This window comes from Mesoplodon mirus, assembly GCF_964341445.2.
Source record: "Mesoplodon mirus genome assembly, chromosome: 19".
Taxonomy (NCBI): Eukaryota; Metazoa; Chordata; class Mammalia; order Artiodactyla; family Ziphiidae; genus Mesoplodon; species Mesoplodon mirus.
Genome location: NC_138995.1, coordinates 2,849,011 through 2,875,787, shown reverse-complemented (window position 1 = coordinate 2,875,787; position 26,777 = coordinate 2,849,011). Strand labels below are relative to the sequence as shown.

The window sequence follows — 26,777 nt, the reverse complement described above, 5'->3', positions numbered from 1 at the left end:
ATTCAGGCCATTTGTTCCTAAAGCTCCGGCTCTCTTTCACAACATCTTCGCTGCACAAGCTAGTGTTTCACAAATATCCACCCACGTTCAGCTTGGGGTAAAGGAAGCACATGCATTTAAGGATATGCACAAACGAGTAAAAGAGTTTGTTTTCCCATGATCAGGAACTTGTTCCAAGTGCCTCGGTCATCAGAATAGCTTGTCATTCTCCATCCATCAAATAGTCATTAAGCGCCAAGCCTGCGACACACCTTAGCCATATACAAATGGACCAGACCCTGGTCCTGTCCTCGAGGGCCTTATATTCAGGTGGGGAAAACTAGCAAAGCAAATTGACAGGCACCAGCGGATGCACTGTTGACATTTATGGTTACTCAAAATCTTTTAAACGCTCTCCATTTCCTGAGAGATTCCCATTCTTTCAAGCCAGTCTTTCAAATACAAGAAGAAAAGAAAGAAACCCCCGCTCGTTTCTGTGTGCTAGGATGGGGCCCACCACCAGACATACAGGTGTGACCTTGGGGGCCAGGTGGGCAGGGAGGAGGGCATAGCGTACCTGCTTTGATGCTGCAGACCACGAGAGTGGTCCTGGGACCTGGAGCTGTGAGAGCCGCCCAGGATTTGAAGTCGTTGGATCCTACTGGAGGTGGTCGCTTCCGTGGTGGCCAGCCCTGCAGTACTGGCAGGGATTCACTCCTGGGAGCTCAGCTTGGAATCCACTTTGCAAAGATCCTGTGAGCTACTTGCAAGTTCTTTCTGTGTAACTGAACGAGAGTTTGCAGTAAAAACTTAAGCTACCCAAAAAGTGATAAGACCTATGAGGGGCTAATCATCATTTTAGTATTTGCTGAGCACTCGGTCTCTGCTGGGGACTCGTCTAAGGATAATACTTGGCATGTATTATTATTACTCACTCACTTCTCCCCAGCCCCTGTGAGTTAGGGACGGCAGTTTTCCCTCCTTAACAGGTGGGGCAGCAGGTTTAGAGAGCTCAGTCACTTCCCAAGGTCTCGTAACCCACACGTGGCAGAGCAGGGTTTGGATTCAGGCTCTCCGGCTCTGAAGCAGCTGTCAAGCTCTGTCCTGAGGCCTTTATGTGCACAATCTCTTTCATTTTGAAATGAACCTGGGAGCTGGGGATTGCTGTGTCCAGTTCACCAGTGGCATTTTACTAGTGCGCTCCCCAGGTTGCAAAGCGAGTCCTGGGCAAAGTATCAGACCCAAGCACACCTGTCTTTAAAGCTCGTAGCTGCTCTTCAGTATCACCTGACCGGGTGTGAAAGTAGTGGGCCTACAGGGCAAACACCCCCTCACCTCTTAAAGTGAAGGACACAGGCAGGGAACACACCGCCTATCAAACAGCATCCTATACGAGGTTCTCAGTCAGGTCTGCACATCAGAACCATCCAGGGAGCTTAACAAAATGTGCTTCCCAGACTCCACTCCCAGAGATGCTAGGGCACTGGGCTTGGGTGGGTTGCTTGACCACCTGGTGATTCTAATGTGGAATAACCATTGACCTCATCTGGTCCAGCATTGGTCTAGCAGGCTGGTTCTCAACTGGGGGCAATCTTACCCCCTGGGGCATCTGGCAATGTCTGGAGACAGTCTGGGTTGTCATAACCAGGGGAGGGGTGCTAATGGCATCTAGTGTGCTGAGGGATGCTGTTGGACAGCCTACAAAGCACAGAACTGCCCCTCACAATGGAGAATTATCCGACTCTATAGCCCTGAGGTTTGAGAAACCCCGTATATTCCCTTTGCGAGATCTCCACACCCAAAGAACAGAGCTAGTGGCATAGACACATTTCCATCTTCTTCCCATCTCTCTGGGATTTTCAAGCTAAAGGGCCATAGAATGTTTCTTGATCAGGGATGTATATTTGGATCTTCTAGACCAGTGAGCCAAAAAAGAATAACTTAACAATTTTAGTAGCCACCTTAAAAAAGAAAAATGGAAAGGGAACAGGTAAAGTTCATTTTAGGGAATCTATTTTACTTAACCCCACCTATCCAAGACTTTATCATTTCAGTGTGAACTTAATATAAAACATTATCGACATGCTTTACATCTTTTGGGCACCAAGTCTTGGAAATCCGGTGTGTATCCTGCGCTAATGGCACATCTTAATTGAGATGAGCTGCATTTCTTGAACTCAAGAGCGATGCGTACGTACGTAGCCGCAGCCCCGCTGGACGGCACAGCTTCAGATGCTCTTTGGTTGCCCTTTCACACACTTTTATGGAGTTCTGCAGCTCTATAGATTACTCATCCCAACTGCACTTAGGTCATTATTTGCCCAATGATGAGCTCCGCATCTGTCCCTCCCCACGATGCGATGTGCTCCATGAGGGCAAAGGTTACGTCATTTTCTGTTCTGCCCCTTTTTTCCTATCTGTCCAGCCTAGTGCCTGCCACTTAGCAGGCGTCCAGAAAAATGTCTGTTAACGGGACTGCACTTTTTCCACGCCTGACTCTCCTGCCAGAGCGGGCGTCCCTCAGCTTGCTGTCACCCAGTGCTTGGTGCATAGCACACAGTGTATTTGTAGGACAATCATGTGAAGGCACTTGTCCGGCTCCTGGTGCTTCTTTCCATACAGACTGTTCACTCCTCCTCTACTCGCTCAGCCCAGGACGGGCGGCTTATCGGACGGGTAAACGTGCGTAGAGCTAGGCAGGCACCCGGGGCCCCAGCCTGGCTTTTTTCCCTGGGAGTGAGCTGCCCTCTATTTGGCTCTCAAGGGTCTGCCCACTCCCCACCCCAACTATGGGGTGGAGGCTTCTTGAGTCCAGAGGGGCCACTGACTAGCGGGCAAGTCTGTTGCTCACCACGGATACAATCCACAGTCTCCAGCTGAGCTTTCAAAATAAATGTTTTTGACTTCTCTCGGCCCAATCCTGTCATTTCCCAAAGGGTTCAGAATTCAGGCAATCTCCTGGTTTTCCTGGCGAGGACCCCACCGAGGAGCAGGGAGGGGAAGTGAATTCCCCAGGGCACAGAGTTACAGAGTGGAGGGTCCCGTGGGGACGCCTGGCTCCCAGTCTGGAGGGCAGGGGGGCTTAGGCTGCAGCTCATGAGAAAAATGCCTGTCTCGACTCTGGACGCGCCTCTGTAGGCAAAGACCTCCCCGAAGAATCAAAGAGGAGGGCGGTCTTTACAGCACTGTGCACCAGACCCAGGGGTTCCATATTTAATCTCCGCGACTTCCCAGAGGGGCAGGGAGAACGTTCAAGCTGCAGGCGTGACCTCTGGATTTATGGGTTGGCGAGTGAGTCGTATCCCAGTCCCCTCTGGCGAGAGGATGCTCCTTGGAAGCTGGAGTTGTGTGGGTGGGGGCGGGGAGGGCTAGGATCAAGGAGGTGGAGTGGCAGCTGGGGACTGTGAGAAACAGGAAGAGCCCTTCGAGCTCCATTAAGAGCAAGCGGTTGTCTTTCCCAGCAACAGAAATTCTCCACGGGCCCCATAATTCATACCGTAGAGCCGAGCCTGAAATCAGCTCCAAGAAGCTGCACTCGGTACGACCACATGATTAGGACGTGCGTGTGTGTAGTTGCGTGTGCGTGGTTGCGTGTGCGTGGGGGCGTGTGGCCAAGTTGGAAGGCAGAAAGAGACTTTGGGGGGATGAAGAATCTCCATCACTGACTCTCCCTCTGTCCCCAGATTGCGGGGATCCCCACCAGCATCCAGCACAGCTTCATGAGGATCATAAGGGTCCCTTCAGTGTCTCCAAGTGCTTCCCAGGACTTTGTTTTCATTAGCAAAGCAATATGTAATAATAGTTGTTAAAATAATTGTATTTCTGTTTTTACATCTGTAAAGATTAAGTTAAACAGTGTGAAGCCCATTAAAGTATTTCATGACACGCTGCCGTGAACTGGCCTTCATTCCCTCTGCTACTATTATTCCAGAGTAAACTTCAGAGATCGGGCGGCTGCCACGGAGGGTTATTTATAGCGGCTCATTCATCAATAAAAAACTTCAAAAGGAATCTGTTACTCTTCTATTGGGAAGCCAAAGAAAACTCACATAAAGACAGCCCTGTTAAGAAACAAAGCGGAGCGACCGCAGGACATTTAGTTAAGTAAAATCCTGATTTCTAACAAATACCATGTCGCAAAAAGAGATTGCTGGCAACGTGAATCCATTTAAGCAACTGGGTTCCCATTGGATAGTTAAAATAAGCTGTTAAACAGTTGTATTTACGTTGGCTTCAAAGGCCCTGAGTCTCCTCTTTGGGTTTTAAAAGCGTAAGAGGTCTGTGATCCTGACATAGCGAAGCAAGCCTTTTTTTTCATCTTAAGAAAGCGCAGGGGACGGACACATCCCTGCGCCTATGGGTTATGGTTTGATCTATGGTTTTCTTGGCTCTTGGTGTGAAACTGGACTGGGGATTGGAATAGAGTCTCCCATGGTGGGAAGACCATTTATTGAGCACTTACTGTGTTCCTGGTACCGTCCCATCGAAGCAGGTGTTACTGGCTCCATTTTGCAGATGGGAAAACCACGGTTGAGGGAGGTTGAGCCCATTACCCAGCACGCTGGGCCATCTGTAGGATGCCGTCTTTGGTGGCATCTTAGAATTGTAGCGATTGGTTCAGTACTGGATCTTGAAGTGTGATGAGATGCAGCCGTGTGCACGTTCACGAGCGAAACGACCATGAAGGCCAACCCCAAAATGTCAGTGGAGACACGCAGACAACCGGAGCCCCAGCATTTCGTTGTTTCTGTGCCTTGACACCAGACAAGTTCTGGGAGGCATGATGCTGGGTTGTAGAAAGGAAACTGCCTTTGAAGGACTCTGTTATGGAGACATCTTGTCCTTCTGGAGTTGGAGGCTGGAGGGTGGGTGACGACACAGTCCAGAGCCTCCATAATTGTCGGGCAGCTAGCAAGTGCTGGGAACTCTGCCAAGCGAGAGCAGCAGAGGCCTCTGTCATTTATTTTTTCCAGCCTCGTGATGTAAATACCAACAACAGACCCATTTTAAAGATGAGGGGATTGAGGTTCAGTAAACGAATTTGCTCACGGTTACCCAGCTGGGAGGACACAGAGCAGGGCTTGGCCTCTGTGCTGGAGGTCAGGGTGGCTGCGGCCTCTCCTTGGCTAACATGAGTGGGAGGCTTTGGATTCAGACAGGCCCGTGGTGACTGGTCATGCAGCTTGTCCACTGCTCAGATCTGGCCGAGGGGCCGAGCTAAGGCTGAACATCCAGCCCATGCATCTTGGAGGAGAGGCTCCTTCTGGGGTCCAGATGGCCCGGGAACCGGGCCTATCTGGACTGGAAATCTGGCTTTGCTCCCTGTTAGCAAGTTATTCAGCCTCTTGGAGCCTCAGATTTCTCATCCCTCAAATGGGGTAATGACATCAGGGCGGTGGTGAGGATGGAGCAGGGTGAGGTCATTTATCTGCAGGGACCGGCACAGCGTAACAACCACAACAGTGGGCATTGACTGCACGCGTCCCCTGGGCCAAACCAACGCCGACAGCCTTCGTGTAGAAACTCATGCAGTTCCTCCAACCACAGGCTCAGATGGGAGCTATGAGCATCCTCGTTTTATAGACGAGCCAGCTGGGCCACAGAAGGGTTCGGTAGCTAACTCACCATTGCCCGGCTCTACGTGGGATGCAGGCTGGCCCTGAGTCCGTTCTCTCACCGCTCTTCCCATCCATCTCTTTAGCAGGTCCTCCGTGAATATGATGGATTAGGCGCCACCCCGTAGATAGCACTGACATGCATGCCGAGGACTGGTGCTTATTCTAGGAACGTGGGGGCCACCGATGCATTTTTGCACCCCTCTCAGGACTCCATCCACAAGGATTCTCATCATTAGCTGTGCTCTAGAATGTTTTCTGGTTGTGCAACATGTGATCTGAGATGCGACCTGTGTGTGGCCTGGGAATCGGGAAGCTTGGTGCCCACCTCCCTGCATTGCTGCTGTGTATCCCGACACGTGACCCCAGGGGGCCCTGTGCCCTCAGCACTCAGTTTCCTCACCTGTAACAAAAAGGAGTTGCCTCCAGGGCTGGCTGAGGGCTGCTCCATTGTCACCCGCTTGGGGTGTCCACATTTGAGCACAGAGGGGCCCCTGAGTACATGCCTGACCACAGGCCTCCCTCTAGAGGGACTTAAAGAACACGTGCTTGGTTTCTGTCCAGAGCCTGAGGGAGGAGCTCCATCTCGGACACATAGCTGTGACTACATTACTTTCTTTTGCTGAGCGCCCTTTGGGTTCCCCATAGATGTCTACAGGGGGGGTTTGGAGGGAGTCTCTAATTGGGGGTGGGGACCTGAACAGAATGCAAATGCTGCCTTTTGCAATTCCCCTTAATTTCCTTTAAGGCAGTTATCAAGAAGAACGGCGGCTACAAAGACCAGAACCCCTTTATGGCACCGTGAGCCGGAGCTTCAGCTCACAGCTTTCCGGTGTGTGGAGGGGAGGCCTGTCCTCGTTGGATGGAGGAGAAGCTAACAGCCACCCTGGCGTGGCGTCCCCAACTTGTTCAGCAGATCCTTTCCCAAGATCCGCTGTTAGCATTGGATGAATTCAGCTGCATTTTGGATTTGCCAACCATCTCACACTGTTTTTAAAATGCTTGGGGTTTGATAAAACTGAAAAAGATATTTGCCAAGCTCCATTCCCCTTCATTTTTTAAACCCATGTGGATTTTAAGGGGAATTTAATCCATATGTTTCTGATTCATTTGCTCTTAACTCATCAAAACCTTGTTTCAAAAAAGCTATTTGATGTCCAAGGAGCTTTTGGAGTTGGGTTTTAAATCTTTTAAAGTCCTCCCTTCCTGGCTTTGAAATGAGATGTTGCCGTTTGCCAAGCATAAATGAGCTCCCTAGCTGAAAAAAGGTTCATGTTTGGTTCACAATTAGAGAACTGTGAATTCTCAGTGGGCTGTGAAATGGGCAAAACCTGCTTCCTTTGAAGACCGGTCAGGACCCCCTCCCCTAAAGCCAGGACCAGGGTCCCACCGCCTCTGTGTCCAGGAGTCATGCCATGGGCTGGGTGAGGGAAGAGAATGGTGGATCCTTTTGCTTTAGCACCTTGATTCTATCCGCCCAGAGAACGGCAGCCTGGAAGATGTTCTGAGGACTGGGCTCCACACAGTTTAGGAGAATATAACTTAGGAGGGACTTACATGTTTATAAAGCCTGATTTACTTTAAACTTTTATAATGGAACCTTTAAAACATATACAAGAATAGAGAATGTCCTCATGTACTACTCACCAAGCTTCAGCCCTCATCAGCTCAGTATCAACCTTGACTTTGAGATGAATCCTGGATTTTCTATCATTTCATTCTTCTATAGTTCTGTCCGTATCTCTAGAACATAAGGAAAGACTCTTTAAAAGTCCACAATACCCTGATCACAAATTGGCAATACATTCCTAAATGTCATAAAAATCCTGATTAATTTCCCCCTATTTTCTCATAAGTTATAAAAATTGGGTTCTTTGAATCAGGATCTAAACGAAGCCATACGTTGCATTTGGTGGCTTTTAGTCCTTTGGTTTCTCGCTTCTTTTTTTCTGTGGGCGATTTATTTGTGGAAGAAATAGGTCATTTATCATGTGGCATTTCCCACATTTTGGATTTTTCTGATTACATTCTTGTATTTAACAAGTTTATCTTCCCCTAAAAATGCAATTGCTTAAGGTTTATGTTTTTGAAAAACTTCAGAGTCAATTCTAGTAGAATATTTTACATTTTGATAGGCTTAATATTTCCTTTTTTGTACCCTGAAATATCCCTTTGGCCCTATATTTAACTCCATTCTCTGAGTATTACTCCCCCCCATCTCTCTCTCTCTCTCTCACACACACACACACACACACGTACATTTTTGTTTTACTTATTTGGTGCCACAGTTACAAGACATCAAATGCTGCAGGGGCAGGACCCTGTTCCATTATGTACTAAGACCCGGAAGGAATAAGGGTGCAGGAGAAAGCAGAGATATCCTGAAAATGAACACACAACCATAATAAACATGCTTTTCCAAATTTGATTTTGAGTGTTAACATGTCATGAGTCACCCAGTGAGAAAGGTTTCCCCCTTTCCATTCTCCTCCGCGCCATTTGATGGCATCAAGGAGAGTCTCAGTCGGTGGGGCCGTGGTCTTTCTTCCCTCTAACACCTGCCAATCTTCTCATGTGAGGTAGGCAGATCAAGGCCTGGGGTGGAGCCGTGGCCAGGTAACAATATCTAGCTAGGGCTGAACAGCATTGCTTTGCTTTTCTTGTACCTGCTTTTGTTTACAATCTACATATCAAGAGATACGGATTGTCCATCGTCAGCCATACTTCAAAGTTTACTTTTAAAGTGAAAAGTGAGAGTCGACTTAAAGGAAAACATTAATGAAATCGTGCAACAGTGGTCTGTGCTTTGGTAAGCCTCACACTCCCGTGCTGGCTGATGTTTGGCAAAAGTGCAGGAGAAGAGGGAGATCTGGGGGAGGCAGCGAGAAATTCTGGGTCCTTTTCCTCCTCTTCTTCGTAATCTAACCAGTAAATGCAGGCAGTCACTTAACCTCCCTGCAGGCTGTCTCCCCCATGGAGTGGGACGTATGTAATCCCTGCCCCGAACCCTGGCCTCACCTCCCAGGGTTCTGGCGGAGGAACAAAGAGATGAGGAAAGTGATGCCTTGTAAACAATAATTATTACGCATAATTTATTCGTCTATTTCGCACCCCTCCAGACACCAGTTCTCCTTTCTTCTCCTCTCCCCCTTCTTCAATAGTCTTTACCCTCTTTTCTTTTTCTTTTTTTTTTTTTTTTTTTTTTTTTTGCGGTACGCGGGCCTCTCACTGTTGTTGCCTCTTCCTTTGCGGAGCACAGGCTCCGGACGCACAAGCTCAGCGGCCATGGCTCCCGGGCCTAGCCGCTCCACGGCATGTGGGATTTTCCCGGACCGGGACACGAACCCGAGTCTCCTGCATTGGCAGGCGGACTCCCAACCACTGCGCCACCAGGGAAGTCCTACCCTTTCTTCTTGACGCCCCCATTCACTCACCGTCCTTCTGGAACTATAACAGGAGGAAAAGCAGGTGGTTGGGTAGAGACTAAAAAAAAACCCCACAAATCCTTGCCTGAAGGACCAGAAATAATTGGGGCTGGCGGCCCAGGATTCCTCCAGTAGTTACGTCTGCATCAGACTCCACCCCTGGGCCACAGTGATTGGGCCCAGCTTCGGACATGTGACTCCTGTTGGGCCAATCAGAGTCTACCACAGGGTTTTTCCTCACTGGAGCGGGGAAGCGTGTGCTCTTTCTCTGAGAAAGATGGGAGCCTGGAAGGTGCCTGCAGGTGTGGTTTCCACCTTTGGTGGGTGGACAGAGCTGACCCGAAAGTCACCCAGTGAGAAGGTTTCCCCCTTTTCAGTTCTCTCCCACACCATCCGACTATATCAAGGAGGAGAAAGTCAGTTTGGTGGGTTTTTTTTTCTTGGAATAAAAAAGAGAAAATGTCGGGGGTGGGAGGGGAGAACAGCCTTTGAGTCTCTGAGGCTCACTCTGCCCCAGATATTTGATTAGAGGAACCGAAAAATTCTTAAGCCAATTTGCTTAAGCCAGAGTGTGTTGTGTTTTTGTCACCTTCAACCAAAAGAGTCCTAATGAAACACATCTGTTAAAATTACATTTAAAAGCACACATTGGACAAACAGGATGTCTGCAAACAGATTAGGGACTGGTCTAATCGCTTTGCGATGGCCAACCTGAATTGCTTCAGAGGGAGAAGTTCTAGTCCTAGACCAGGTATCTGAATCCAAGCGTCCTCAGCGTCACTGTTGCTGACAGCTGGCTTCCTGTGATAGACTTCCAGCTAGCACCTTTCATTTTGATAACCTTACCGAGTATTTTCATATTTACCCCTTTTTCTCAGCACGTCCCTTTGATATGGTCCAGAATGATGGATTGGTTGATGATTGATTAATTTGACCAAGCAATGTTTGCTGGGCACCTACAATGAGCTAGGCACCCCGGTGGAATGGCAAAGATGTAAGATGGAGTTTCTGTAGCCAAGCAGGTGATACTCAAGAAGCATCCATTTGATAAAGAAATGGAGGCACTGAGCAAGGTTAAGTGACCTACTCCAGGAGTCTTAGGTCTTTCGGATGGAAACGGGACCTTTTAACTTCCCAGCCCGGGCCCCTGCACCGCAGCCTGCTGCCTGTTTCACAGTGTTTGAAAGAGGCTCACTCTCTTTCCACCACTCAGCTGTGCCAGCGGTGTCTCTGGGCCCCTGTGCTCCCGACTGGGGAGTGAAGGATTGCATACAGAGGCCTCAGACTTGCAGCCGATGGCTGGGGGCATGAGAGCTTGGCCGTTTTCTTTGGTTCAAAGAAACATATTTTAAAACACACTGTATCTCACAGATCTTATCCTTGATAGCAATATCAGCAGCCTAGTGTCTATGGCCTTACACCTGGCCCATGTCAGTGACTCTTATTATCTTCCTGGCCCTTGTAGACTTTTGAGTTTGCATCACAAAGTGGTCTCTTAGGTAGTTTCCAGTCTTGATTTTTTTTTTTCAGTCTTGATATTTTTATGACTATATCTTACTCTTAAAATATATATATATATACACATATATATATATACACAATATCCATAACATTTTAGACATGTGGACACTCTTTTGATCACCTCTCAGGTTATGATTTGGAATATTTCCGTCACCCAGTAAGTTCCCTTGTGCCCTTTCCTAGTCAATACCCCCCACCCTAGAGATAACTGCCCCTTTGACTTCCATCACCATCAGTTAGTTTTATCTGTTCTCGACTGTTGTATAAATTGATTCAAACAGCATGTGCTCTTGTGTCTGCCTTCCTTCCCTCGGTGCTATGATGGAGACTCATCCAGGTGGTTGTTTGTGGCAGTGGTTGGTCCGTTTTCACTGCTGTGTAATATTCCCCTAGATGAAGAAACCACGACCTCTTCGTTCTACTGCTTGGGGGGGGGGCTTGGGTTGTCTGAAGTCCTTGAGTGTTGGGAGTAACCGTGAGGGCTCTTGCGCATATGCCTCCTTGTAGAACACAATCCTAGATTCCACTGGGGATATACTCAGGGAAAGAAACTGCCTGGTCATGGGCTGTGTGCCCTCTGAGCTCTGTCCTGCCGGACAGTGTCCCAGCGAGACAGAACTCTTGTTCCTCTACTTCTTACTCTTTGCAGAGGGGCTGCATTTACACACGTCTTCCTCTCCCAGTATGTGGTGAGCACCTGGGACGCAGTAGGTGTTCAGCTAATGCGGTTCCTTTTTGGAGAATGGACACTGATCAAATCCCCCTTCCCATCATACCACCATCACGGTCACCGCCAGCACCCTGTTCACCGTCACGAGTGACATTCGAGCACTGTCCTCTATGGACCTGATCTCTAATCTCCACGAAGCCCTGAAAGGCTGGTATCATCTTGCCCGCTTCGCAGATGATGAAGCTGGGGCCCAGCAGAGCTAATCACTCTGCCCGAAGGGTCCCCAGTGGAGCTGGGATGCACGTCTGCCCGAGGCCCATGTGCCGCCACTATGCTGTCTCCTGCGAATGTCTCCTCCGCCTCTGGCACCCCCACAACCCACTTCCCAGGCGGCTCCCAGTGCTTGTCTGTCCCTGTGGAACAGTTTGCAGGGACCAGTGCATTTCTAGACAGTTTGGTTCCCCTGGGAGGTCTCTAGGGTCTACGGTCTGTTTATAAATGGCCCCTGGGCCTTTTCCTTTACTGGCCATTATTGACAAATAAATGGCTGACTCACAAGAGTAAAAATATACTTCTGGTTTAGAGTTGTGTAGAGTTATTAAAAGTTTGTTGTGTCTACTCAGATGGTACAGCCACTGCCCGAGGACAAGGCAGCTGATGTGACTGCACAGATAAATGTTCCCTCTCCTGACTCCTGACTCAGTCACGGCCATATGTTGTCGGTCACGGTGACAAGGCCCACGAGGCTCTAGGGGTCCGTCCCCTCTGGGGTTTGCGTGGAGCAGCAGACCACTGCATCTGGAGCCGGGAGACCTGGGTTGATGCCGATGCCACAGCTCTGTCGTCTTCCGGTTCTGTGACCCTGGCCAAGTCACCTCCTTAAGCCTTTCCTCCACCCCTGTTGGGAAGTGGGAATCATATAGCTTGCCTCCCGGGGTTGGTAGGAAGTGTGAGCAAACACTATTTCAAACGAGTTGCCAAAGTGATCATTTAGAGATAGAAAGGGTTGGCCTGATATGAGCTCGGAGAGGAGGGCTGTGGCCAGGGGCGCCCTCAGGCAGGGCTCAGGAGCTTGCCCTGGGAAGCCGTTGGATGTTCAGGCAGGGTGAGGGCGTGAGGGCAGGGCACTGGCAGCCTCTGCTGAAGCAGAGGTGGCCGCTGGCCCTGCCAGGAAGCTGCCCCGGAGGCTGGAGAAAGAGCTGTGCTTAGTCCAAAGCTCCTCCGCGGTCAGGCGCCCTTCTGCCACGAACTTCCGCAGTGCTTCAGCTCCCTCAGTGGGCAAGCATCTGATGCTTCGAAAGAGACGCAGGATTCCCTATGCAAGGAACGTAGGAAGTACTGAAGACAGGAAAAGACCGCAGATACATTTACCAGTGAGCCGGCAAATACAGGCCCGCTGCTCAGGCCTTTCCCACCCAGCATGCTTCTCCTGAGCGTCTGAGCCTCCAGCGAGCCCTGCAGGCTGCACCGCCGGCTCGGACTGGACGCACGAGAGCACTCCTCTCTGCCGCTCAGCCCTGGTCCCCAGAAGCTTACCCGCCGGGCTGTGCTCAAGGGATGGGCTTTGGCAACCGTGGTGAGACAGTATTTAACATTTCCGAGACAGAAATGGCCATCCGAAAAGGCTAAAAGGATATGTTTTAGCCCCGTCTCTAACCTTTGGAAGGATGCCCAGCTTCCGACAGTCTCTGACGCTGTTTTGGGGGAGGAAACCTTATGTTGAGGAAAAGCACATTGCTTTCCTTCAAGGTTCTATTCGCTCTTTTCGAAACTCCCATTTCAGGGACCCCAGACGCCGTGTCCCATCGTATTCTTCACTGCCTGCCAGTGGGGCATCCCCTGGACTCCCAGGTGGTCAGAGCCTAGACATCTGTTCCAGAAAGGCTTAAAGAGGAAAAAGTCTTCTAAGAAATAACTACTCCTACATACGAAACACTCATGGTTCCTTCCAAGAAAACATGCTCCCACAGTGATTTGAAAAACTTACCCAGTTAAATCCTTTTATCAGGAAGGGATTTATCCCCCAGTGACCAACTCGTAGAAAACAGACGTGTGCCATGATTCACAGAATGAACCCTGGTTTCCATCACTCGGCTCTTACAGACATTGTTGCCAACATCCCATTTAAAGTCCTACTTAGGGTTAAGACTCCACGCTCACAATGCAGGGGGCACGGGTTCAATCCCTGGTGGGGAACTAAGATCCCACAGGCTGCACGGTGGGGCCAAAAAAAAAAAGGGAAAGGGAAGAATTAAAGTCCTACTTAGAATCTTTGAATCTGAATCAGATACAAAACATGGTTTGATTTGGGAATAATAATCATCAAAAGAAACCAAGCACCATAGTATTTAAAAGGCAATTGGTTGAATCCATTGAAAGATCAGTGCTAATGGGTTATTTATAAGAATAACTACTTATTTGTTTTTCTTTTACCATTCTTAATGGTTTTTTTGTTTGTTTGTTTGTGTGGTGTTTTTAATGATTGAAAATTGTTTCCTGGATTAGTGTCGTATTTGACATGAAAATAAACATTTTTGATTTGAACCACCAGATGACTCAAATTAGTGGAGGGAAGTGAGATTTGGCCTTGTTGGGCTCCTGGGAAATCTTGAGTCACTATCTGAATCCGGGTTTCAGTTTTTCCATTTTTAACACAAGTGATTTGGAAGGAGTCACCCCTCTAGTGCTTCTGCAAAAGGGGCAGAGATTTATAGATGATTGCCGAGAACAGCACTGTCCAAAAGAACTTTCTGCAGCGACGGGAATGTTCTCTAATAGAATATACATGTGCGTGGTCTCCCATATGGTAGCCACCAAGCACTTATAATGTGGAGACGGCAATTGAGGAGCTGCATTTTAAATTTGCTTCAATTGTAACTCATTTACATCTAAGTGGCCACGTGGCTGGTGGCCCTGGTTCTGGGCTGTGAGGATTCAAGGAGCGAGTCTGCAAACTGGTGACCGTGACAGGGTGTCTTCCCCATGGACCACTGTTTTCTCCTCAGAAAAAGAGATGTTTGGGTAGATGAGAGCTTCTTAAAAATTTCCACCAGAGTTCCCTGTTATAGTCAGGGTCCTGTTAGGAAAACTGAAGCAATATCAGGTATTTCAAAGGGAAGGGACTGGGTGTAGGGCATTAGGGAATCAAACCTTCAGAGAGCCTGGCGGAGGGATGTCAGGAGAGGTTGTATCTAGCTTGCAGGTTTGTCACTGTGAGTGGAATTCAAAGACTCAATGGACTGGTGCTGTTGCCCAGCGGTCAGAAAACTGCAGAAAACCTTGCTGACAGGGCCGCCTTGTGGGCCCGAGCAGGGGGCTGGCAAGGGAACACAGAGGCAGCTACAAAAACGTGCATTTGCCAAATGCGTCCTCTGTGGCTGCCAGAGAAACACGGGTGGCTTCTGCCTTCCAAACCTCGTGTGAGAGCTTCTCGTCTGTGGAGAAGCGTAGTTCCCTGTCTTCCAGCCCTGTGGTACACGAGGCGGGAATCCACGTCTACTGCCCCAAAACATGTCCAGCGAGTGCTCCTAACATCACAGGAAGGTGAACAAGTGTCCCCCACCACGTCAGACACTGGAGGAGTACAGTGCAGGGTGGCCCGGCCCCAGGACAAGATCAACATTTGTTGTTTTGCCCGCTCAGTACAGGTACACCTTGTTTTGTTTTGTTTTGTTTTAAATTTACTTATTTTGGGCTGCATTGGGTCTTCGTTGCTGCGCTCAGTCTTTCTCTAGTTGCGGCGAGCGGGGGCTACTCTTCGTTGTGGTGCGCGGGCTTCTCGTTGCAGTGGCTTCTCTTGTTACAGAGCACAGGCTCTAGGTGTGTGGGCTTCAGTAGTTGTGGCTCGCAGGCTCTAGAGCACAGGCTCAGTAGTTGTGGCACACGGGCTTAGTTGCTCCACGGCATGTGGGATCTTCCTAGACCAGGGCTCGAACACGTGTCCCCTGCATTGGCAGGCGAATTCTTAACCACTGCGCCACCAGGGAAGTCCCTGCACACCTTGTTTTACTGCACTTTGCTTGATCTCGCTTCCAGTTTTTTACAAATTGCTGGTTTGTGGCAACCCTGCATCAGGCAAGTCCATCGGCGCCATTTTTCCAACAGCATTTGCTTACTTCATGTCTCTGTGTCACATTGTGGGTAATTCTCACAGTATTTCAAACGTTTTCATTGTTATTATATTTGTTATGGTGATTTGTGATCAGTGACCGTAGATGTTACTACTATGACTCGGTGAAGGTTCATGGTTAGCCTTTTTTAGCAACAACTTTTGAAAAATTAAGGTATGAACGTTGTGTTTGAGACAATGCTACTGTACACTTAATGGACCGCAGTGTAGTGTAAACATAACTTTTAGATATACTGGGAAACCAAAAAATTTCTCTGGCTGGGGTAGCTCAGGGAGATAGGATGCAAGCCTGGTACTCAGGCAGGCATTCTGCCTCCATGAGGGCAGTTCCTGCCTGAGACTAGAGCCAACGTGATCCAGTGCCATGAGGGAGGAGTGTGGGCCCCACAGGGGCGTGTATACGTCTGGGTTTGTAAACAGCCTGGTGGGGCTTCACTTGGCAGACACAATCATTTCAGAATCTTTCTGTGGCAAACAAGTTCCAGCGACTGGGCTCTTAGCTTCTTCCTTGTGTCCATGGGTCCACCAAGGTTCCTGATTGAGCATGTGTCTTCCTGCCTTGTTACTATGAGCCCACGTCCTGGCCTGATGCTCTATCTTTCCCAGGCTTGGGGCTCTGTTTGACTTTTCTCAGTCCTTCCAGGCTCTGGGCTCCTGTCCCTGAATCCAGCATCACAGAAGACCCTGCAAGGTGCACCCAAACCTCACTGCCTCCGGCGTCTGTCCTCCTACTGCTGGGTTGGCACCCTGCCCACCTGCTGGAGCTCCTGGTCCCTGGCCACCTGCTGCCCAACACCACGCTCTCCGATTCTACAGCCACACCTGCATCACCCAGTGTCCAGCCACCGCAAGTCATTCTGCTTCCCGACCCCGGCAAACCTTCCCAGGGGCTTTGTTTGATCTGTTTCATCAGCAGCTCCCAGCTGCCATTTACATTACTCCTTCCAGACCCGGGCCAGCCAGGCAAGTGGAGAAACTGAGCCACAGAGTCTGAATTGTCCAGAACCTTCCACGTCCCCAATAAATCTTTTACCAACAGCCACTTGGAGCCCAGACACCTTAGAAGTCATTGCAGACCGGCAGCTTCCATCAATTCCACAATAAACATTTAGCCAAGAGAAAAAACTACCTCCAATCTCAAATGATGTGAGAGTGACGAGAAGCCCAGGATGTGGGCACTGAGTCCACGCTGAGCAGAAAGTCTCCCTTCCTCCGAGTGGACCCACCTCGGCTTCAGAAGAGCCATTTCAGCTTCAGCATCACAGTGGCTCACTGTAGAAAGGGCCATCCTTTGTGTCCTCTGTACTAAAACGACAAAATGGTTTGGGTAGATTTAGGTCATTTGGGAGTTGGAGTCATGGACAGAAGCAGACCGTGGGGGTCAGGGCTTGGTCCCGGCAGGTTGGGGGACGGGTCTGGAGGGTTAGTGATGGGCTGAAATTGAGCGGGGCTTGGGCTGTTTGTGGTTGCCAGCCCCCAGAGGGGAACCAGTGGCATTGTTGGCCTGCTTTGCACGCCGGGCACAAGGAAAGGGGCAGCTGGGGGTGTTAATTTGGGGAGAGACACTGGGACATGCACTGAAACTTGAAGAGGAGATGCCAGATGCAGACCTGGAGCCGCCCTGGACACAGTGAGTCTAACTTGGGAAGCCAATAAACAGTAAGATGCTGGCGGGCGGGTTAACAAAAGCTGCCTTCGTGGTGAAGGAGGAGGAGGGAGTAGCTGACTAACGCTCCTCTCCACGCAGGACGTGGGCTCTGGAAGCCCAGGGACTCTCCTGCATGCTCCCAGCGGGATGGCGGCCGGGGCACCCACACACTGGGCAGAGCTGCCCACCGTCGCCGCTGCACACAGCCCTGCTCACTCCCACCTTGCACGGCAACACCTCTTAGCTCGCTGCCCTCACAAGAGCTGCACCTATTCTCAGACTCCCTAACACAGCGCCGTCCAGAAGAACGGGTTGCTACAACGGAACATTCCAGAACCTCACTGTCCCAGGTGGTTGACATGTGTGGCTCTTAGAGCACTGCAATGGGGCTGGTGTAACTGAGGAACAGAATTTTCCATCTCGTCGAGCACAAACCCCTGCCTTGTTCATCGGTTTCTCTGCCCGAAGTGAGTGCCTGGAGGACAGCAAACCTGCGCTGCACAGTGATCTGGTTTTATTTTTCTCCTTCTTGCTATTTGTTGGGTCCTGGAGATCCAAGAGGTAAGTGGAAGCTGCTCTCTCCTCAGCATATATAAGTAAAATTCATGCAGGAATTCGACTGGCCAGGCCTAGCCATGGTCTACTCTCTGTACAGGACCATTTTCACACCTGAAAAATGAACAATAATTCTTCAAAATAATCAGATATCCAGTTACTGCTCAAAATTTCCCAATTGCCATATCTACATCTATCTATATTATCTGTCATCCATTTCTACCCACCCATCTCTATCATCTATCTATCTATGATCTATCATCTATCTATATATCTATCATCTATCTGTCTATTATCTATCATCTATTTATCAATCATCTATCTATTTAGCTATGTATCTATCATCTATATATCTATCACCTATCTATCGATCTATCATCTATGTATCTATCACTATCTATATATATCTAACAATCACCTGTCATCTATCTATCATCTATCTATCATCTATCTATCAGTCACCTATCTATCATCTATCTGTCTATCATCTACATATATCTCTGTCTCTATTGCCTGTTTATTCATCCATCTGTCTAACCCATCATCTATCTGCATCCATGCATCCGAGGCAGGGTGCGGCAGGGCCCACACACGCATGTGACATCAGGGCCTCCACTCTTCACCGCGTGGCCGACTCTCTCATCACCTGGTCAGCGACACGGACAGAATCAGGGGCCTTCCTCCCACTCCAGTGCTGCTTTCTACCACCCACGCTAGCTCAGCCCCTGGGCCATGTCTGGCCAGCTCCCCAGCTGATAACTGTCAGCCCTGCCCTCCTGTCTCCCCGTCGGTCGCCAAGGATGCGCTCGCTGAGCGTGGAGCGTGGAGCTGGCAGCCACACAATCTGATACTACTCCGTCTCGGGCAGATTTCAGCACTTCGTCATCCTCCCAGTCCTGGCGCCAACGTGCAGCCCAGCCCACTGCCAAGCGGGGCTGTCAGGCCCCACAGTGGAGTCTCACACGCTCGGACACGGCCAGGCCATGTCGAGGCAATCCTGAGCACCCAGGCAAACACCCCAGGTCTGGTCAGACTGGATTGAGCCCGACTTCCCAGAGGCGCTCGGCCCATGTGGGCTCTGACAACGCTGGGCGCTGTTTTCAGGGCACACGGCTCCAGAAAGCAGCCCTTTTCTGCTGAGACCGGAAGCCTGGGGGCAGTGCTGTCACAGCTGAAAAACAGATTTCCATCGGGAGCATCTAGATGTTTTCTGAAAAGTTGAAAATATTTTTCCTTTTAATTTCTCCATTTTCCAACCTGACCTCACAATCCTACCTATTCCTTAACACCTATTTCATTCAAGCCAGCACAAATCAAAATAATAATATTTGTCATGTGCACATAATGCCTCTTTTTACCTCACAATGACCTTAGAGGGATCCTTATCATTCCTATTTTACAGAGATGAAGAAGAGAGCCCAGAGAGGTTAAGTCACTTGCCCAAGGTCACACAGCAGGGCTGGGGTTTGAGACTAAGTCTTTTGATTCCAAAGCTTGGAAGGAACTGATCGTCCATCAGACCGGTTTCTTCCTGGATGGCAAGGCCCTGGGGTACCCAGGGGCATGAGAAGGGCAGAGCCAGGGGTCAGAACCTGGCAGGATCCCCAAGGATGCTATGGGGACAAGGACCCTCTCCACGTGGCTGATGGGCCGAGTCCCAGAGTGGCCCACCTGTTTCACTGATTTCTCTCTCTCTCTCTCCAGAAAGAACTCTAGGTTCTGTAAGAACTGTGCTTTCTCAGGATGCTTCCTCATGCTTCTCAGCCCAGGTGAATAAAAGTTGGGTGTCACCTGCCCACCAGACGACCTGGCCAAGTCTAAGTCCCATTCAAGGCCCCCAGGACACACACACCATCCCTATTTTATAGATAGGGAACCTGAGGCTCAGAGAACAAAGGAACTCATCCACGGTCCCACGCTGTGGGATTCAAAGCCAGGTGTTTGCACCCCTTGACCCAAGCACATTAGAATCAAGGGCACAGTTTCAGGAAAATACAGAATGCTGCCTCTGGGACCCAGAAACTCACACTCAATTCCCCTGGGATGGGGTCTAAAAGCTCCCCAGGTAATTATCGTGTTCAGCCAGGGTTTAAAACTTGATGTTCCAAGTGGGGTCCCTGGACGAGCAGTATCATCTGCAAGCTTGTAGAAATGCAGAGTCTCAGGCTCCACCCAGACCCAGTTATTTTGAAAACAATATTTTTTCCTATTGCCTTGGGCACTGGAATCACCCTTAGAAACAACCAGTCCTCCTGCCCCTGGGTTCTGACTTAATTGGTCAGGCTGTGACCTGCACATTGGGAGGGATAAAACCCTCCAGGTGGCTCCAATGAGTTGCAAAGTTGGAGCACCCTAGCTCAGAATCTCTGCTAAATTAGACTTCTGAGAACTAGGTGGTTCTCAGAGTTAACTCTTTGGGGTAAAGGACTCTTTCTTTAGTGTAAATAACATTTGTATTTATTGATTGAGCAAATGAAAAAAGTCATGACAAAAAGGAGGGTTTATCGATAAGAAAATGTTAACTTTGGGGAACATATTTTTGGAACACTGGGATAATGAATTGTAGAATCAATAAACAAGTCTACTGTTGGTGGCAATGTAAATTGGTGCAGCCATTATGGAAAACTGTGGAGGTTCCTCAAAAGACTAAAAATAGAGCTACCATATGATCCAGCATTCCCACTTCTGGGCATATATCTGGAGAAAACTCTAAGTCAAAAAGATACACGTACCCATACGTTCACAGCAGCACTATTCACAATAGCCAAGACGTGGAAGCAACCTAAATGTCTATCAACAGAGGAATGGATAAAGAAGATGTAGTACATATATATAATGGAATACTACTCAGCCATAAAAAAGAATGAAATAATGTCCTTTGCAGCAACATGGATGGACCTAGAGATTATCATACTAAGTGAAGTCAGTCAGAAAGAGAGACAAATACCATACGGTATTACTTATATGTGGAATCTAAAATACAACACAAATGAACTTATTGGCACAGCAGAAACAGACTCACAGACGTAGAGAACAGACTTGTGGTTGCCAAGGGGGAGGGGGTGGTTGAAGAGGGATGGAGTAGGAGTTTGGGATTAACAGATGCAAACTATCACATATAGAATGGATAAACAACAAGGTCCTACTGTAGAGCACAGGGAACTATAGTCAATATCCTGTGATAAACCATGATGGAAAAGAATATGAACAAGGATATATATATATGTATGTATAACTGAGTCACTTTGCTCTACGGTAGAAATTAACACAACATTGTAAATCAACTACACTTCAACAACAACAACAAAAATAAACAAGGCTAGAATAGAATAGAAAATTCCAGACCATATCGGGGGTAGCAGGAATGTTGCTCTGGTTCTGGCGGGGTGAGGTATAAAGCAGGTTTCTCATCGTGCATGTGGTACAGACAGGTGGATCTCAGAGGCCTGGGGGCTCCCGCGAGAGTGAGATGTGGTCCTGCCAAATTGTCCTGGGGCCCTGGACTGGGAGATGAGGTTAAGTCCCCTGGAGGTGAAAGGTCAAGCCAGCAGATTGATTAATCAGTGGCTGGGGAGAGGGTCATGAGCTGAGTGCAGGCCACTCCCCACCACCGCTGCCAGGATTCCAGGCTTTTCCCAAAAGGGTAGTCTCCCCGTTCCGAGGCTGGCCCATGGGTTACACTCAGAGGGCAGGGGGCAGAGCCTCAGCCTCTCGGGCTGGGTGCTACTTTGGGGAACAGGGCTGCTAGGGTACCGTGGGGACGCCATGAGATGATCCACAGCAGACGCTGAGCACGGCAGTGTCTGGGGCGTGCTGTCCCAAGCCTCCTGAGGGGCCCAAAGAGTCAGCTATGGGGCAGGAAATGTCCAGTTCCCAGGGTGCCCTCTGAAGCCCGAGACAGAGGCTGGTCTGGGCGGGAGATGCCAGAGGGCTCGCCTGCGTTCCCAGGCCGAGATCCCCAGGGCGTCCACGGCCTCTTTTGATCTGGCTTCTCCTCTGGAGCCTCCTGTCAAGGAACCAAATCACTCTCCGAACCTGGCAGCTCCCCTGCTGCATGTCTTTCCACTATGGGTTGGAATCCTGACTTTTCGGCCCCTTTAAAGGCATGGGCCCCCTGCTCCCCACATCTGCCACTCACTTCTTAGAGGCCGTGCTGCTGGCGTGGAGGGCTGAGCGGGAGCCCCCACCCGTGGCCCCGGGGACGGGCGCCTTCCCAGAGCCCCAGGGGCCTCTTGCCAGGTGACTTCAATTTGCTGTGACCCTGTACAAAGCATCACTTCGTGTGAACAGTATGTGCCCCTGGTGACATTTTAATTACCGACCTGGGTCCAAGAGAAGCTCGGAGCATCCTGCAGGCCTGATTAGACCCACTGTCTCTACTCACCCCACACCCTCCCGGCTGCCCTCCCCCCACAGCCTTGGGCCCCTAAAGATGCTGGGAGGAGCCGAGCTCAAGCTCTCTGAGTGGTGTGTGAAGTGGATGCACGACCGGGCCCGGCCTGACTGTTGGGTGCAGTGCTGGGCAGACGCCAGGCACCCACTGGTCTTTGACCCTCACAACTGGTGGGGGATGCCCAGAAGTCTACCCTGGGAGAAGAATCCAAGTACAGCCCTTTCTCTGGACACGTTCTAGTCATCACTGCAACAGAACAAATAACCCCGAAACTCAGCGGCTTAAGACAACGGTGTCTTTTCTTTTGCTTATGAGTCTGCGACTGGGCAGGGGCTTGTGGGGGCCCTTCGTCTCTGCTCCGCTTTGTGGGAGGCCTTGTCTCTGTGATGGGAACTGGGGCAGCGGGGCGAGGCATCTCCCTCTGCACGTAGGTGCTCTCACTGGGCCGCGAGGTGCTCTGAGAGCCCACGGGGGAAGCTGCAAGCCCTTCTGTGGCCTAGTCTAGAAGTCACCGTGTCACCTCCCAGTATTCTACTGGTCATCTAGAACCAGCCCCGATTCAATGAGGGCCACACAAAGCATGGGCTGCTACCGTGTGCCCAGCTCTGGGTTAGGTGTGGGGATACAGCCACGAACAAACTAGAGGAGGATCAACACTAAATGGAAAAAGATACACCGTATCAAGTGGCAAAAAGTGCTGGGAAGGCAAAAGCAGGGCCAGGGAATAGAGAGGGACTGGGGGTGGGGCGGGGTGGGTGGAGGGGGCAGTGATGTCACACAGGGGCACGGGACAGCCTCTCAAAGGAGTGGCACTTGAGCACGGTCAGAGGGACGTGAGGATGGAGGGTGTCTTGGGAAGAGGGGATGGAACGGCCAGTGCAAAGGTCCCGAGGCAGCCGTCTGTGTGTGCAAACGGTTGGTGTGTTGCAGCAGAGTGGGCAGGGGGTCGGGGGGTGGTATGTGGAGGACAGGAGGGTGGAGGTGGGCGAGGGGAGCAGGGTTTGTGGGATCTTGCAAAGACTTCCTTAATTCCAAGTGAAGTGGGAAACCACTGGAGGGTTTTGAGCAGGGGAACAGCATCTGACTTAGGTTTTAAAAGAATCCCTGCAGCTCAAGTGTGGGGAGGAGGGTGCAGGGCGCTAGGAGGGAAGCATGGAGACCAGGTAACTACGTTCTCCGCTTTCCAGGTGAGGCAGCTCAGAGATGCAGAGAGAGAGAGAGAGAGAGAGAGAGGTTCCCATGGCTGTTCCTCTGCCTGCAGCACCCCAGCCCTTTCCCCTGCTGGCCGTGCTCGCCCATCAACAACAGCTTGAATCTCTGTGACTCCCTAGATCCCCGACTTTGGATGTCCTGGACAGCGTCTGCCTTGCTCCCCTTTCCCCGCCGTGAACCTAGCTCAGGGCAGACTTAGCATCGAATCGAACAGATGAAAGGGCTGGGCACAGTGGCCTGAGCTCAAAGGCTCGGGCCGTCCACAGCCCCACCAACCTGGAAAGTAATGACACAGGTGAGAAGGAGCCCAGGAGCAGGTGAGGCGGGCCTGTCCACACACTGAGGACTAAGCAAGATCGCCTGCCGTGGGAGAGATTCAACAGCGCCCTTCCTCTGGGAGACATCACCGAGGTGAAAGCGGGGGACGGCGGGTGTTGCCTGCATTCCCCTCTTTCCTGGAGAACTGACCATCCCAAGTCAGCCCCCAGGCCCAGGGTGTGTTTCTCCCACAGGAAGTGTGGTTACTCCAGGTGGGGCTGGGGGACAGATCACCCCGAGGAAGGAGGGGCGCCTGAGCACCGAGCGGGAGTCTCCAAGTAGCTCCCCTCGCACGAGGCCCCCTCTGTAACTAGCAGGCAGCCCCCCTTCTGGTGGGGACCCGGTGACAGTGGGCACGGCCACAGGCCACCAGGCCACTGCAGCTCTTGAATCTTCCTTGTAAGCTCTGCTGTCACAGATTTGGAAAATGCCTCTCTGATAAAGACTAGGGACTCACGTGACAATAATCGCCAACAGACTGGGCGTCCTGGTCATCACTTTGCCATGAAAAATAAGTCACACGTGGGCTTTAACAATCTTATTTCTGTGAGGTTAGTTACCATCGAGGGAGATCGCTGCTCTGTGTTCTCAGTGCCAGGAGGAGGGGGCTGGAGCGTCTGGCCTGTGGTCAGAGCCCGTCTGACCTCTCACCTCCACCAAATAGTACCAAGTGGATGGTGTTTGCCTTAATAGGAATTGCGAGCAGAAGGCTTTTCCTCTTCTCTCCTCATGCACACGTCGGCCTACAGCTGGCCTTCCATGAGAAATGCGCACACTGAGGCTCCAGTTGGGGACAGGAGGTGGAAACAGGAACCCAGGGGCTCTGGGCGTATGGGATGTACCAGCATTTCAGGGTTTTCAAGCTCCATCCTGGCACCACTGCACCACCCTCCACCCCTTTCCTTATCCAGGCTCCCCAGCGGTTTGTGGGATCCACTCGTGAGGACAGAAATCTGGGGGATCCTGTGGGAGGAGTAGGACCACCCCACTCTCCGTGTAGGGTGCCTCGGAAGGATGTCGAATTATGGGGTGAGACTGAGCAGCTGGGGTGTCTCTCTCCTTCCTAAACATTTCCCGACTGCCTCTTAGCGCGTGTTGTAAGAAGTCTGGCCTTCGGAGGAAGTGGTTTTCATCCCTAAGACGAAAACGCTGGTGTTTAACCCAAACAACTTTGGATCAGTTTTTTTCTTCTTCTTTCTTACTCTCCTTTTCTCTCTTTTTGGGAAGAGGAAAGTTATTGATTGGGTAAACACAGATGTGTTTAATGTTTTAAGTCAGTTCACAGTGTATGTGGAGTCGACTAAATATCTCTGGGCAATAATTAGCCCAGAGGTTGTTCATTATGGCTGTAAATGGGAGGCCGCTGATGAGAAAGGTTTTTAACGTACGGATGACAGAGTTCGGTAGTGCTGGACGTCTGCTAACTGTTTCCACATGATCCTTTAACGTCAGCGAGAGTGCAGGGTTGACTTCTAAGCTCTCTGGTGAAAACCCAGAGACCATCTCCATCACCAGCTCCAAACTACTGTTAGATGCCTAGTTATACGTTACTAACTAGGCTTCTTCCGGGTCCTTTCCGCATCCGTCCTTCACGTGCAAGAGTATAAACACCTACAACATGATGGTTGTCAGGCTGCACTGCCCAGGATGGCTGCACCCGTCTACCGCAGCCCCCTGCTCTTCCTACACAGAGACGCTGACCGTCCCCTACTCTTGCATCTGCCCAGGCTGGTGACTGTAGTGCGAGCCGTGCTGTGTGACAGCTGAGGCTCAGACATGAAAGGTGACGCTGCGTCTGCCTGGACCCCCGGGGATGCTCAGCCTTGGAACCCAGTTGCCATCCTCTGAGGAAGCCAAACAGCCACCCGGAAGGGCCACACGTAAGCGTCCTGATCCCGGCCCATCTGAGGTCCCCACCAGCATCGACCACTAGCCAGGTGAGCCAGAGGAGCTTCAGACGATTCCAGCCTCCACCTTGAGCAGTCCTGGGTGATGCTGAGCAGAGTAGAGATGAGCCGTCTCTGCCAAACCCTGCACGATGCAGAGATTTGTGGGCAAAATAAATGTCGTCATTGTTTTAAGCCACTGCATTTTCGAGGGTCTCACTCTGCAGCAAGCAATAACTGACACTCTGGAGGTACAAACCCAGTGGACAGAGAGCTTTTTGCCCTTGGCTGGCTTGATTTTATTTTCTTTTATCTCAATTATAAGTCATTTTGTTGGATTATTATCTTGGTTCTATCATGTATTTAAACACACTGAAAGAAAGTTTTTTTTTTTTTTTTTTAAATCTAGGGCAAAATTCACAAACCGTAAAATTAATCATTTAAAGTGTACAATTCAGTGCCATTTAGTACTTTCACAACACTGTGCAACCACCATCTCTATCAAGTTCCAAAATATTTTCATCACCCCAAAGGGAAACTCTGTATTCATTGAGCAGTTGCTTCCCGTTTTCCCCTCCTCCAGCCCCTGGAATCACCAGTCTGCATTCTGTCTCTATTGGTTTATCTATTCTGGACATTTCGGACAAATGGAATCATACATGTTCTCCTGTGTCTGGCTTCTTTCACGGAGCATAATGTCTTCAAGGTTCATCTGTGTTGTAGCCTGTATCACAAATTCATTCCTTTTATATGGCTGAATAATATTCCACTGTGTGAATGGACCACATTTGGCTTATCCATTCGTCAGTTTCTGGACATTTGAGTTGTTTCCACTTTTTGGCTATTATGAATAGCGCTGTTATGAATATTCAAGTATTTTCTCAAGTCTTTGTTTTCAATTCTTTTGGGCATATTCCTAAGAGTGAAACTGCTAGGAAGACAAGAATCTTTTTTAACTACCAACAGTGCCATCTAATGCATGCAGTCGTGAGAGGTTGAGACTCTCTTTCACTGAATCATCTGAAGTGTCAAGCAGTGACAACATCCCAGGTAAAGCAGAACATTTCAGACCTTATGGTTCTTAGGAGACCAGATGCTCACCCCCAACAATGTTGGAGAGTGGCAGTGTGCTCCTGCTTATTATTTAAATGTATAGTTGATGAAGATGCTTTAATGACATTTGGGAAAAAATTACCCATGATAGGTCACACTTTGTAGATGCCATTTTTGTAAGTCCAAATAATCCACTATTGGCAACTTCCTATGATTCTACTTAATATCAACTAGAGTAGACTCTGCATATCACAGAAACTTAACCCAGTGCCTCATCAAATGAAGTCAGGCTATGAGGCTTGATTTTCCTGTGCAACAAGGATTCCAAAGATGGACAGTCCAGCACACGGCAGTGGCTGAGGGGCTTGTTAAG

At 49.9% G+C, this 26,777-nt stretch overlaps 1 long non-coding RNA gene across 1 annotated transcript in view; it reads right to left on the bottom strand.

Moving 5' to 3' along the window:
* Positions 1-560: 560 nt before the first annotated feature.
* Positions 561-26,777, bottom strand: part of LOC309795097 — a 29,956-nt gene continuing 3,739 nt past the window's right edge. The window contains exons 2-4 of the long non-coding RNA XR_014292217.1: positions 16,566-16,644; positions 7,242-7,337; positions 561-764 (exon numbers count right to left, since the gene is read on the bottom strand). This is a non-coding gene — a long non-coding RNA (uncharacterized lncRNA). The remainder of the gene's footprint in view (positions 765-7,241; positions 7,338-16,565; positions 16,645-26,777) is intronic.